Raw genomic sequence first — 15,809 nt, forward strand, 5'->3', positions numbered from 1 at the left:
TTTGTCTTGATTTTCTGATTCTATCGGGTCTCTGTGTGTGTTGAGCAGCTAAATTATCCATAGAAATTTAAAATTGTGTCCTATGGAGATTCTGTTGTTCTTTGGCCCTGTGAATATTGATCAGTTTTGCCAATTTTTCATCTAATGAACAAATTAATTTCAGCATTCCTGATGGTCTATGTTTGTATAGTTTAGAAGTCTCCTTACAAATGACTATAGTCTTTCTCTCCTTGAAGTATTTGTAGTGGAAGATGAACCACTTATCTAACAACAACAAACTTTTAAAATTGAGTTATAAAATATGGTCTAAAATAAAAGTTGACAAGGGAAATGAGGAAATGAGTAGTTGCAAATTTTTAGAGAGTTCAAAATGTAGGATAGTGTATTAGTTAGGAGTTTGGATTCTGGCACTAAACAGACATCAATTCTAGTTGTGCCAACAAAGAGTTCTCTAAGTTTGTTCATGGTGTTTAGCTCCTCTGTCGCTGAGTGTACTAAAAGTTTAAATGTTTATTCATTCATTGATCTGTTCATTCAACACATATTTACTGAGTATGTAGTAGGCCCCAGATATTGTTCAAGGCTCTGGCAAACACTAATAAACAAAAGAGACAAAATAAACGAATTCCCTGCTTCATAGAGGTTACCTCCCTTTGGGAAAAACCAGCAACACCTACTAAATGTGTTAGGGAATGATTGAGAATTATAAGTACAATGAGAAAAGCTGAAGATATGGAGGGAAGGAGCTTTGGTTGGGGCTCTCAGAGGCAATTTCTCTATGAAGGGAGTATTTATAGAGAGATCTAAATGAAGTTAGGAGCCTGCTGGGTGATTCTGTGTTCTTCAGACAGAGGAAATAGTATGAGCAGAGTCCAGAGGTATGTTAACCAAAACAAAACATAAGGAATCCAGTCTTGTTGGAAGGTAAAGACAGTGAAGAAACAGGCAATGATAGGAGACACTTGTCACAACCATGTAGAATTGCAGTTACTCTAGAAATCTCTTGGTTCCATCTTGAACCATGGATCTTTTTACCCATATATGATAACCACATATTGGTCAGGTATTGGTCATTTGGAAATACAGATTCACTAAGCTATGCATATTTTCCAGTTTGTCACATTTCATTATACAGTATGAAAAAAATCACATTCATTAATATCATCCCCAATTTCATCAGAAAGGTCTTGAACTATTGCAAAATTGCCAAGCTCACAGTGACAGATAGGAGTTTTTCAAAATTCTGATATCTGTTGGAAAGCTCAAATTTCATCATTAGCCAAAAATTCTGTCAATTTTTTACTTGAAGACTCACTGTTCATTTTCAAGAAAATGTCTGCCAAATATCCAAATCTGAGTAACTGCAGTTCACTGATCATTCTCTCAAATAAAAGTATTAGCCCTTGGAAAAGGGTGACTAATTCAGCTTATAACTAAAATAGTTACCCAAGTGCCATTCCTTGAGACAAATGTCACATTTATGCAGGCAACAGAAATACCTTATATATGCCTATTTTGTTACAAGGAATATTAAAGAGTCATAGCCTCAAGAGTTGAGTTGTAATAAAAGTAATAATTTTTATTGCTTATTAAGTTTATTAGTAACTGAAATTAGCCCACTTGGTTTCTGCCAGTGTGTGATGGTGAAGAACACAATGAATATTAATCCTGTTTGGTGCCACAGCAAAGACATTAGCAATTTTACCCACCTCTGATTTTGTACTATTGGTGTAAATATCACTCCAGTGGAAAAAAGCAAATAACATTTAGTATAATTATGAAAACTGTCTGTCTTGTTGATGCTACTATTTACATTCTCTAGACCCCTAGATTAGGAGAAAATGCAGATGAGGGTCTCAATGTCCCTTTTTAAAGGGTATTGGTTTGGTTTGGTTTTTTGGGTTTTGTTGTTTTGGGGGGTTTTTGTTTGTTTTGTTTGTTTTGTTGTGTGTGTGTGTGTGTGTGTGTGTGTGTGTGTTTAATCAAAACAAGTTTTCACAAAGCCCTCTAAATTGCCATCTCCTCAGCCAGGCCTTTGTTCACCAGCTACTCATCTGCAAGATAGGTTGGGAAATGTCAACTTCCAGCTGGAGAGCAAGGCCTTCTGTCTTTAAGGTCAGGATGACAAGCCACTTCCCTAATGGCAAGAGGGAAGGATCTCAGGCAGGCCAACAAACTGTAAGCAGTCTACATGTTTACAGCTTGGACTTGGGTTAATAGTGATGATAATGGCTGACATTTATTGGGCCCTTCTGTGTGTTAGTCATGATGCCTGCTGTGTTACAGACATTATTTCATTTTAATTCTCTCAAAGTGTAGGAAGGATGCAAGTTGCTGTGACAGTAGGTAGGTGAGTAAAGACTGAAGTTCACATCTGTGAGACTTCAGAGACTAATCTCTTCACTCCACCACCCTGAGCACTTCCTGGACTAATACCTTGGGCTCCTGTAGTTGAAAGGAAATATCTGTTGGGGTGTCTTCTTGGAAGGTCCTGGTTTAGAGGATATGATATCAGAAGTTTTTGGTTTTAGTTATGAAATTATTACAAAAGACTGAGGTATCTTAGAGCTATGTCATAGGTTAGTTGCCAGTTATCTCTTTGATGGATGGCTAATCAACTGCAATTGCCATCTGTCCCAGGCTAATAATTTACCCTCAACCTAGAATTTTTTTTCATTAAAACAGTGTATATAATTCACTTACAGTTTGGTTTATATACAAGAGCTAGAAATTGCTTTAACATTCCTAGCTATGTCTGCAGTACAGTAACGTAACAACTTTTCATAGAAATGTGATATATGTGTACATCTCTGTGTGTATATAAACTTACATTTATGTGTGTGTGTGTAGAAGATTAGGATACTTGGAGACAGAAGAAGTGCTCAAAATCTAAGTGGCGTTCAGAGGTATCTTGGGGTGGTAGACCGATGCAGATGATGCAGGGATGGAGGTTCATTCAACCATAGATATTTTCTAGGTAGTCACTAAGTGACTAGCACTGTCTTACCCTTTGGAAGAACAGAAGAGAATAAACCAAGTCTTCTATGATGGAGCTTGTATTATAAAGGAGGCAGAAAAATACTAACAAATAAATGTTGTTATGGTAGTAAGTACCACACAAATGAAGCAGGCTGAAGGGAATAGAGGATGATGGGAGTGGGAGGTGCAACTTATTGCATGCCATCTGAGTTTTTAGAGGGAGCAGGCTGCACACACACCCTGCTGGGAGAGTTCTCTAGACAGAGTGTGTGAGAGCCAGGACCACAGAAGAGAGTGTCCTTCGTATATTTGAGGAACAGTAAGAAACCCAATGTGGCTGCTGGGGAGTAGGTGAAGTACAGGGGGTCATTTGATCAGGTCAAAGAGATGAGGCAGAGTGGATCGCATTGAAATTTTAATTTTATTTTAAATGAAAAGTAGATGGATGAACATCCACTGGGTTTGAGCAGAAGAGTACTGACCTGACTTACATTTTTAAAGGATGGCACTGGCTGATGGGGCCACTAGACAGAGAACAGACTGGAAGAGGTGAAAGTGGCAGCTAGACCACTCCTTAGGAGATCATTTCAACTGTACAGAGGTGAGAAGGTGGTGATACAAACTAAAATGATAGCAGTGGCAATCTTGGGTCAGAGTCAGCTTCTGGATATATTTTAAATGCAGAACCAACAGAATTGGGGTGTGAGTGTAGATAGACAATAACAGGGATTTGAGGACAGCACCCTGGGACCTGCCAGTATATAAAGATTGATAAATTCTTAATTAATAAAAACCAGAGACTGAGAGGGAATAGCCTAGAGGTGGAAAGAGAGCCAAGAGTATCTCACTAAAGCCGGGGCGGGGGGGGGACAAAGTGTTTCGAGGAGGAGAAAGCTGTGTCAAATACTGCTGATCTGTCCAGTAATATGACAACTAGGAAAAACCACTGGATTTGATAAGAAGGTGTCGTGGGTGACCATGAAATTGGTAAAGACTAAATTTTTCCCAGAGTGGGCAGAGGGGTTCTTGAATGAGTGGGAGGGATCGTCGGAGCAACGGAGTTGAATTTGAAAGGGATACAGGAAATCTCTGTCCAGGAAGGGAAGTGGGGCCCAAGGAAGGCTTTATTAAAAGTGGGATTTATTCTAGAATGCCCATATGCTAATAATCCAGTGAAGAGGGAAGAGTAATGATGTAAGAGACAATAGGTGCCTCCCAGAGAGAAAATGGGATCCAGAGCATGAGCACAAGAATGTGTCCAGGATCCAAGCCTGGCTGTGCGTCTATAATGGGGGGGAGCAATCCGTGCCAGCAAGAGCAGGTGAGAGATTTCGTTGGGGGTGCTGGCATGGTCGTTCCCTTCTGAAGTTCCACCATAGGGCTGAAGACTTTTAGAAACAGCAATAAAGCGTGAAGGGAAGAGGAAGGAGTTTTAGTCTTGACTATGCCTAGGACCATGCTTGTTAGGAAACCAGCAGAAGAATGGAGTCCTCCTCCCGCTACAAGGAGGCGCTGTGGGATTGACGAGGCCTATTGGCCACTTAACGCTTTGTCTTTCTCTATGAACTGAACTCCAGGATGAGATATTCCTATTCAGTGTGACCATATCATATCCACGATTATGGTAATATGAAGAGACAGATCAGTAGAGGGAAATTTGCTGTGATTCATTTACTCTTCAAGAAAGAAATAGCCACTTATGTTTCTATTGAAGAAATTTGAATTTGCAACCATGACAAAGCTATCTTTTTTGAATCACTGCTTTCTTTAAAAATATAGTATTCAGATTTGGGGGAGTTGAAATAAATCCAGAGAATCCATTTAGCCAGTGAATCTGCAGAGGACAAGTCTTTTTTCCCCCCTCACTCTGCATTTCAAAGCAGTTAAGAATGTGTCCACTGTAAGTAACCTAGAAGATAAAGTATATGCTTTAAAAAAATTGAATTACATCAAAGATCCTTTAATGCCTCATTTTAAATTAATAGACCATGACTTGCTTTTTTATCCATGATATGCTGAAGAATCCTTTCCATGCATGTGAAAATATGTACTTCAGGGAGAAGTAAAAATCAGCACCATTGTTTTATTATTAAAATAGCAGGGGCTTCTGAAAAATAGAGACCCACATTCTTTCTTAATCAAAGGACTACCCTCATGCTTGTCTAGCATCTCTGTTTTCTAGAACTTGCCCTCCCTAGAGAAAGGCCCCAGAATCTTGCTAAATTATATAATGGGCCCATGACATAAGTATAGAGAATGAGCTATGAATTAGCACAACAGGCTCATTTTCACTGGTAACCTGATTTTACACTATGCATTGCATTGCTATAAGAAAAAGCAGACAGGGTACTGTGCTCCTTAATTCTTTGTTGCCAGCCTTTCTTAAGCAAATTAGTCCAAGTTTTCTAAGAAGCTGAAAGTGATTCCTTTTCTTGCTGCATTCATATCTGAAATAGGGAAATGTCAATTAACCTCAAATTTGCCAGACCCACTCCAACATGGGCAAGTTCAACTACTTGCTGCTGACTTTTTGAACAGTGACACCTTAATAGGTCTGCCCCAGAAAAAGACAAATGGAAGTGTTTGGGGAGCCCCTTGGGTTTCCCTTTGAGCAGGGACATAGGAGATTTGTAAAATGGGACAGTCCTCACACATCTTCATTCCTTAAAGAGAAAGTCCATGTTTTTCCTTATTTGAAAAAAGTCTAAATGAAATCATTCTAGGCTAGTGGGGAAGAAAATAAAAATAAAACTCAGCTGTGTATCTTCACTGGATAATCTTAAAAGAGGGAAAAGAATTGGGATATAAAGAGCTTGCTGGTTAAATGCCCTCAAGCAAGGCAGAACAAGCTTGGATTCCAGAGTCAACCTCCCGGAGTTGTGCCTCCCTTCCTCCCCCCCTCCCCCCGCCCCACCCTGCCATCTGCAACTGTCATCAGTTACTTGATCTCTCACTGTTCTCTCACCTGGAGAATCAGGGGTTCCAGCTCTAAAGTCCTACACATTTGCTGAATGCAGATCTCATAGAGTTTGAATTCTGTATTCATGAATCCTAACCAAATCAGCACCACTTAACACCACTGAACTTCACTCCCACCTTTGGCTTTGCCCTTGACACTGCTTGTTGGCTAAATAGCGTCATCATCATTAGAAAAGCAGGAGGAAGGAGGGAAGAAAGGAAGGGCAAAGGGGAAAGAGAAGGAGCAAGAGGAAAATAGGAATTGGTTAGGAGTTGGTAAGAGGGCATTTGTTCGAGATGAGCAGTCTGGCCCACCTCCTCATGCCATACCCCCCCAAAGTCCAGCTCAGATGCCATCTCCTCCAAGACTGGAATTCTTGTTTTCTCTATACCAATTCAATAGGTATACTGCCGTTCTCTTTTTTGCCTGTATTTGTCCCTCTGGAAAGACTGAGGCCTTTGATGTGGAGGAATTGGGACCTTCTTACCCATGTCCCTCCCACAGTGCTCTACATAACGTCTGAGGCACGGACAGCCTTCTGGGAATGCCTGCCTGGGGAAAGACAACGAATTCAAGCAAACACTGAAAAAGTCATGCTTCACACAGATGCTGTCACTCCTTCCTTCTCTAGTGGATGAATTCCAGGACTTTGGGTTTAAAACCAATGTAGAGACAGGGGAAAGAGAAAGGAATTTGGAACACCAGCTTGATAAATACCATGCCTCCTCTTTTCTCTATCAGGCGTGAGAACTACTTAGCCCTTATTCCTCTAAAGAGAAGTGGACAGAACACCTCGCTACATCCCACGAATTATTTGTCTTGGTGCTGTGGTCACAGACCTCTTTTCTTCCCTCCACCATTGGCCTTGCCCAGCATGTGGAAATAACTTCCTAGAGGAGTTAGGATTAGAGTTGTCAGACTTCCCAAATAGAGTGTGGGACATACTTATGCTGAAAAGTTAGTTACTCACTGTCTGTCTGAAATTCAGATCCAACCAGACATCTTGTATTTTGCCTGGCAACCCTAGAGAGGACTAAAGTGGCTTACAACCCAGTTCAAATTGGCTTCAACAACAACAGTAAAACAACAAGAATTTATTGGTCCACATAAGTGAAAGGCCCAGGTGGTAGTTCTGGGCTTCAGGTGGGACTTAATTTAATATGTCATTAGGAATCCATTTAATCTCTCAGCTTTGTCTTCTACCTTAATGGCTTGATTTTCTGGCTTCCCATGGTGCTAGGTGATTGTGGACAGTGCCTGCCTCACGCCCTGCTAGGGCCAATCTCACAATCGCAGTGGGTAGGAGCCTCTGCCTCCTGCCCAGCAGCCCCAGCAGAAGCTGCCTCACACCTCCTTGGGTGACACTCCCGACCCTGCACCTGTCCCCGGGTCGGCAGCACCATGCTCTGACCAGTCAGACCTGAGCCCCATGTCCCAGCCGTAAGCCCCACTGGAGGTACCTGGGCTCCTGGTGGGAGATGAGAGGTTCCTTATGAACTAAATTGGGATGCCCACATTTTCTCAGACAGGAAGTGGATGCTGGGTGACAGATGTAAAATGGAGGAAAAAAAAAAACAGAAAAACTGCTCACCACACCTGCTATGGGTTTCTAAACCTCATATTGTTTTGTTGTTTTTTTTTTTTTTTGAAGAGGTTTTGAAAGAAGAGATGGTGGCAAAAGTTCTGGGTATTCTGATTATTCTGGAAACCTGTTCAAGTTGCTTTAACTTTGTATAAAAGGAAGAACTAGGTGGTAGGTGGTTTCTGAAGTCCTTACTAGTCTAATACTTCCCAGTACTGTGAACGGTAGCAGGAGGTAGATTATAGCATCTGTCTCTGCAATGGGGCTATTTCTTCTGAAACTTTAGCTGAGGTAAAAGGGTTTAAAAAAACATTACAATGAAAAAAAGAATTTGGAAGACAAAGCCACATGTTCATATTCAGGCCTCTTAAAAATTAAATGTGAAATAAAAGAAACTTGGTAACTTTCTAGTGCATTCGATGTGTTTAGGATCAAAGTACAGGTACTAGATGGATAGTCTTAGTATAAATGGAATGAGCTTTATTCATACTAACTAATTACTCTGGTTAGGTCTCTTCTTTTGTGGGTTCTTTCTGGCTACTTAAAAAATAATTTTACTCTATGCAAATGTGCATATGTGCGTGTGTGTGTGTGTGTGTATGTGTGTGTGTGTGCATTAAAATTACTGTTCAATCACTGACACTAAATTGGTTTTTCTCTCCAAATTAATTTATTAGAGAGGAAGAAGAAACTGAAATCTCATAGGAATGACCAAACTCTTGTGATTTTATTTCAACAAAGCTACCATTAGAATGACATAGATCATTTTTGTGTCATGGGATTAATAGTAATTTGTGAGCTTTTGAAAGCCCTTTGAAATGTTCAGATTAAAGGAATTAAGTTCTGTTTTAAAATAACACATCTAATTACAGGTTTTTCTGAACATTCAAATGAAGAAGAAAGTCATTTTCCCTTCTTCCTTCCTTCAGATATATTTTTTTAAAATTTGTTCTCTTACCACAGAGCCTTCAAGTTCAAAGGCAGTTTTCATCATTTTGGCTTAAACTCTGGGAAAACAGACCTGAATAGACTTCGCCAGACTTAACCTTGACCAAAAAAAAAAAAAAATTGACTGTGACAGCCCAGGCCTTGGTTAAAATTGCAGAAACTTGTGAGGTCTGGCTTTTCAGACTCTTCAGCTAACTCCCCAAATCATCCCTGTGGGGAGTGACCCCATGTGTGTGTGATTATGTTTGCCTCCAAGTTTTGGGAAATAGCTTAAGTAAGTGCTGACACAGAGCTTTCTGTACCCTGCCATCTTGGAATGACATGTCATTTTTTTTGATGTTTAATCCACCACCCCCTTCAATTTATAGGTGCAAAGCAGAGCCCCATTTAGGGAAGAATGACATACCCAAGGGCAGAGAGCTATCAGAAACAGGAGCTCCCACTTCCATTTTGACATACAACACCCATTCTTTAAGAGCTAACGTGATCACAAATCTGCCATATTTAGCTTTTTGACATGATCATCAAATTCATTAAACTAATTCTAGATCCTTGGGTAAGTCAGAGGCAACATTATATTTGAAAAAATATTTAAAATATTTATTGACCCGGATTATAAAATCTCTTTAATATCTTATTTTGAGGAAGAATGTGAAAAAAGTGACTCAGGATGTTATTGATAAATGTCACAATATGATTTCATGGATCCAAATATGAATCTCAATGTTTCTCTCATTCTAGGTGTTCCCATGATCCTTTGTAATAACTGAAATGCCAAGAGAGGGTTTGAAATAGTTTGAAACGACAGAGCCAGATCTGTTGATATTATCCAAAAGTTGTCCCCTAGCTATTTGGACATAATTTATTAACATTTAGTTACCAAGTTTCTTTTATTTCATATTTAATTTTTAAGAGGCCTGAATATGAACATGTGGCTTTGTCTTCCAAATTCTTTTTTTCATTGTAAATGTTTTTTTAAACCCTTTTACCTCAGCTTAAGTTTCAGAAGAAATAGCCCCATTGCAGAGACAGATGCCATGTAAATATTGTGTTTTATTTTGCCCTCTGGGAAAACCTGTGAAACTGTATTGGTTTTCTATTGTAGTGGTAATAACCAGAAACTAAGTGGCCTGAAACAAAACAAATTTACTCTTTATAGTTCTGTCCATCAGAAATTAGAATTAGTTTCACTGGACTAAAATCAAGGTGTTGGCGGGGCTGGGTTCCTTCTAGAATCTGCAGGCTAGACTCTGTTACCTTGCCTTTTGTGAGTTTCTAAAGACCTCCCACATCTCTCAGCTCTGACATTGCACCTGCTTCCAAGATTGCAGCTGCTTCTCTGACCCCAACCCACCTGTCTCCCTCTTGTAAGAATCACTGGGATTAACCTGGGCCCACTTAGATAATCCACACAGAGTCATTGGTGACTTTGTCAAGACCTGGCTCCACTGTTCATTATGTAACTTTTGAAGGTTTACCTAATCGACTGTCAGTTTCAGAATCCTCATTTTTAAAAATGGGATAATAAGAATGGCTACTTCATATGGTTTGGGGAAGAATTAAATGAGATCACATATATATGGTCTTTAGAACCAGTTCTTTCCACAAAGAGCATGTGAAATAATATATGTCATTCATCCATGAAAAACATAAAAATCAAAATGAAAAAGCATGTTTCCACTTTGAGAAGTTCCTGGATGAGATGGAACCGAAGTGAAAGTTTATGGAGAATAAATTTTATTTTAGGCCAAATACGTGGTTTAGAACTTTGAAATGACTTGTGTTAAATTAGGGTTCATTATAGTTTCTTTGAAGGCTACTTTCCACCATGTCATTTACAAGGAAGTGCTTGGATAATTTGATGATGATGATTAGCTTCCTAATATAAGGAATGTGGCTTATTTTTTTGTGAGCCTTGTGCTTGGCACAGATGTTTAATAAATGTGAATTTAATAAAAGAGTGCCAAAGCATGCAAACCAATTTATTCAACAACATTAAAGGACAAGTGTCAGCCAAGACTTTTCAGTTATAGGGGAAAAATATAACTGAATCAAAAGGGAATTTATTGGCATATATTACTAGGAAGCACATTGTGGCTGGTTCAAATCAAAGAATGATCTATAGAAATGACGGATCTGGAGATTAAAATTGGAACTCAAAAGTAGCAGGACTCTATCAATCTCTTATCTTTTGTTTTCTCTGCTTCCCCTTACAGTAATCCCCCCTTATCCATGGGGGATACGTTCCAAGGCCCCCAGTGGATGCCTGAAACCACAGAGAGTTCCAAACCCTATACACACACACACACACACACACACACACACACACACACAATGTTTTTCCCTGTGCATACATGCCTATGATAAAGTTTAATTTATCAATTAGGCACAGTAAGACATTAACAATAATAACTTCATAATAAAATAGAACAATTATAACAATATACTGTAATAAAAGTTATGTGAATGTGGTTTATCTACCTCTCTCCTTAATACCTTATAGCTCTGTACTCACCCTTCTTCTTGTGATGATATGAAATGATAAAATGCTTATGTGATGAGATAAAGTGAGGGGAATGACATAGGCCTTGTGATATAGCATTAGGCTGCAATTGACATTCTGATGATCTGTCCTAAGGAGAATCATCCACTTCAGACCACAGTTGGCCACAGGTAACTGAAACCATGAAAAATAAAAACTCAGATAAGGAAGGATTAATGTATATGTTGGTGTTGTTCTAGCCTACTATAATGAGCCTTCTTAACATGGAACATAGGGATCTCATATTCCCAGGTTAGCAACCTTGCAGGATAAGAGAACATATTTACTCTGGGGTCCCAATGAGTAATCCCAGAGAAGAACACAGATTGAACATAATTTTTAATTTTTTTTTGTTCTGATTAATCAATGATACCAGGAAGATGGAGTCCTCTGGTCAGTTCTGGGTCACATGACTCATTATATAGTTTGTGTGTATCAGGGGTAGGGAGAAGTTGAAGAAGTAGAGATAGGACTGTCCCCAGAAGAAAAAGGGAAATAGAAAAGATTGTCACTCACTAGGTACTATGGTCTGTTATAAGAGTTAAGGAGTAGTAAATTTTTTAAATTTAAAATATATTTTTTCAGGAGTGCCTGGCTGGCTCAATTGGTAGAGCCAGCTTGATCTTGGGGTTGTGAGTTCAAGTCCCATGTTGGATATAGATATTACTTAAAAATAAAATCTCCCTCAAAAATAATAAAATAAATATTTTTCCTTTTCTTTTTTTTATTATGTTCAGTTAGCCAACATATAGTACATCATTAGTTTTTGATGTAGTGTTCAACGATTCATTAGTTGTGTATAACACCCAATGCTTATCACATGTGCCCTCCTTAATACCCATCACACGGTTACCCCAACCCCCCCCTTTTGTAACTCTCAATTTGTTTCCCAGAGTCCAGAGTCTCTCATTAGTTGTCTCCCCCTCTGATTTCTTTTTTTTTTTTTAATTTTTTTATTTATTTATTCCTCTGATTTCTTCCCATTCAGTTTTCTCTCCCTTCCCCTGTGGGTCCTCCATGCTATTCCTTATGTTCCATATACGTACAATGGAATGTTACTCAGCCATCAGAAAGGATGAATACCTACCATTTGCATCGACATGACATGGAATGGAACTGGAGGGGGTTATGCTCAGTGAAATAAGCAGAGAAAGGCAATTTCCTTTTCATATAGTAAAAGAAACATTGCTTTTCTCAAACACTGAAATAACCCATTGCCATTATGGAACCATGTATTTTTATTTTCCTTTCCTAAATTTGTTCAAAGAATCTGAAAACTTTTTTTTTTTTTTGAGGGGGGGACAAAGGGAGAGGGAGAAAGAGAATCTTAAGCAGGCTCTAGGCCCAACACAGAGCCCAACACAGGGCTTGATCTCATGACCCTGAGATCATGACTTAAGCCAAAATCAAGAGTTGGAGGCTTAACTGACTGAGCCACCAAGGTGCCCCTGAAACTTTCCATAGGTTCATAATTCTTCCCCTAAATGCTCTTCAGTTGATAAACATTTTAAAGTAGAAGTTTGTTTTAAGGAAAATACATAATACTTTACACAGTAGGCAGGTAGGAATTCAATTAATACTTGGTAAATAAATGGATTAGCTAGACATTTTGATCAGTGGATGTGGGACCTTAAGTCTTCATGTAAATTTGTATAGATTCTGGGTATCTATATGATTAATTATTGGACTGTAATCAATACTTTATTAAGGTGTCTATAAAATTAAGTACCTAACTATAAAATGGTTTATGTATTAGATCAGTGGAAAATTTCAGTTATAGCAGTAGGGAACCTGATAATCACAACTAGAGAAGAAGATCATGAAACATTCTAAAACTAGCATCACAGCATGATTCAAATAGTTAGGAAGTTAAGACAAGATTTTGATAAAAATATTAGTCATTCATAACTTGAACTTCTTGGGGTTCAAATCCATATTACCATTGGTCTGTAGGACAGCTTTGTTTTGTGGACCAATGAACTATGAATATCAGGCCTGGGATACTGGATTACTTGCAGCACAGGTTTCTAGGGGCTCATTGGATAAAGAGCCTTCTTGCTTACTTTTTATGATAGACTTTCTAAAAACAGCCACCCCTGTCTATGTGTAGCAAGACTATGCCCACTGGTGTCCCTTCTTTCCTTTGCTTCCCTATAATCCAATTTTCTTTTATAATGGGAACTTTGTTACAAATTTTGAAGATAAGATTTCAGAGTTAAGTCAATTGAAAAAAATAGCTTCTAGAACATCTTCTAGAGAAAAAAGAAAGAGAAAGAAAAATACAACACCCAAGCATTAAACTACTTTTGACTTGACTTTTAAATTGTGTGATGTACCTCGCTAATGATAAATATCTATTCTGGTGGACATTTGAAAGAAATGTTCTAATAATGATCTGACAGTCCTCTTTAACAAATATATTTCAGGATACAGTCACATGTCCACCTACTGATTAAATTTTTCCAGGAGAGAGAGACAAATCTTTGAACAGTACATCATCACAATAAATTTGATTCCATTTTTATGTTTATTTTTCAATGACAGGCCTAATACCTAAATCAATGTGTTTAAAAAGAAGCCCCCTTAGGTTTCTTCAAGTGATTTATTGCCTTAGTTACATTATTGCTTCAGGTATAATCAGGAATATTTGTCTTCATGTCATTGCAATGGAGATATGGGATAGAATATGCTAATGTGCCTGTCTTTGTACATAATATTTTATTAGTTTTCTGTTTGTTTCAGTCTCTTAATTAGTGACAGTCATTTAAAGCCATCCATCTTTGTTCAAATTTATGCAAATATTTTAAGTTAATAATGAGAGTTTCAAAGGACCCTGTTTATCAGCCTTTATTTTGAGTTTGTTAGTCTATTAGTTTGTTCAACTAAATAAAAGTCTTTCTTTAAGGCTATTAAGCTAAAAATTCATCAATCAAAGAATTATTAAATGTTCCATTAAATGTATTAAATTAAATAAATAAATTATTAAATATAAAAAATTATAATTTTGTGTTTTACATCAGCGTGCAGATACCATTTGTGAGATTCAGTAGCTCTTCCTATATCCCATTATTGCTTCTGCTTTAATGCAGCTCCCACCCTTATCTAAGTGGCAGCTCAGGAAAGTGATAAGGTCCTGTTAATATGTACTCCCCAAATGACATCTTGAATGTACTGACTTACTGCAATTTAAAACCGAATCCTCGTAGTTTACTAATGGTAATTGGAGTTAATGCCATAGAGGTTGATTAAAATGCTTGTTGGTACTATCAGAAATGCTCCTTAATTATAATCTTCTTAAGAGTTAGCTCACACAATCAAGACAAAAATTATCACTTAGCTTACAGCTTTGCATATTCATTGTGCACTTACACCTTCATATTTGGGTTACATTGTTTTGTCTTAAAACTCATAAGGCAGAGAGCTTAGCGGTGCTAATGTGCAATTCTCAGCAGTGTATTGCTGGGGTTTGTTCCCATTTATTGTTATTACCAAGACTCTATCTTCCTAGGGAATTTATGAGGATCAGTCATTCCAGTAAAATAGCAGAATTGCTTTCCTTAAAATCCAGGTTTTTTCAGAGACTGTATTTGGTAGTGAGTTTAAGGATATGATCCTTGGGCTTAGATTATTTGCAGGATGGTGGTGAAAACAGACACAAACTAGACTTTGAACTTCCTGGGGTCAGGGACTGGACATTGCCTCCTATTACATCCCCACTGCTTTGCACACATCAGGAGCATAATAGTTATGCAGGCAGTGCTGGCTGGATTAAGAAGAGGTATATACACAGATTAGGGAAAGGAATGTAACTGCAAGGGGTCAAGGTGAATGACAACTTTTGAGCAGATGTCCATAGAATCAACAGAATTCTCCAGGAGACAAAAGAATGCAACTGTCCTTTAGGAAACTGGGAAACTCTTGGTTTTCTAGATGCATGATGTGCAGGAATGACATAGAGTAAGGCCGGGATGATGGCATGTGCCAAGAATGGGAAGGTTGGAAGTCGCATGCTGAGGAGTTTGAATGCTATTCTCTGTGTTGGAGGAGCCATCAAAGATGGGCATTCAGGGCACATTCCGGATAGAAGTTGAAGGATCAGAGAGGGTAGCCAAAGGGAGATGAGCTCATTGTATTCCACTACACTAAGGGGGCCAGCTAGCATCACTAAAACCATCATGCAGCCTTTGGTGTTTGTTAAATCTAAATGTGCCACATTTTTAGCTAGACAAATTGCTCCATTCTCTGATCTTTAGTGTTCTAATCTAAAAAGTGGGGATCATAATACTAATTTGAATGATTAGTTTTTAAATATTAGAGATTATAAATATAAAGTATTTGGAACATAGTAAGTGCTCTTTACATACTGAGAGGGTATAGAAATGACTTCATATTAATGAAATATTTGATACTCAATCCAATTAAAAGAAGGCAAAGCATCTGAATAGATGTTTCTCCAAAGAAGATTTTTTATTTTTTATTTTATTTTTTAAGATTTTATTTATTTATTTGGCAGAGAGAGAGATAGAGAGAGCAGGAACACAAGCAGGGGGAGTGGGAGAGGGAGAAGCAGGCTTCCCGCAGAGCAGGGAGCCCGATGCGGGGCTCGATCCCAGGACCCTGGGATCATGACCTGAGCCGAAGGCAGACGTTTAACGACTGAGCCACCCAGGCGCCCCAAAGAAGATTTTTTAAATGGCCAATATGTACATGAAAAATGTTCAACATCACTAGCTATCCCAGAAACAAAAACTAAAACCCCATTGAGATACCGCTTTATACCCACTAGGATGGCTATAATA

General features: G+C 38.4%; 1 protein-coding gene across 2 annotated transcripts in view; it reads left to right on the top strand.

The window, feature by feature from the left end:
* KCNIP4 (potassium voltage-gated channel interacting protein 4) overlaps positions 1 to 15,809 on the top strand; it is a 1,020,323-nt gene that overhangs the window by 496,301 nt on the left and 508,213 nt on the right. The gene's annotated exons all lie outside the window — the stretch shown is intronic.

This window comes from Leptonychotes weddellii, chromosome 2 (assembly GCF_054177405.1).
Source record: "Leptonychotes weddellii isolate Sample4059 chromosome 2, ASM5417740v2, whole genome shotgun sequence".
Lineage (NCBI taxonomy): Eukaryota > Metazoa > Chordata > Mammalia > Carnivora > Phocidae > Leptonychotes > Leptonychotes weddellii.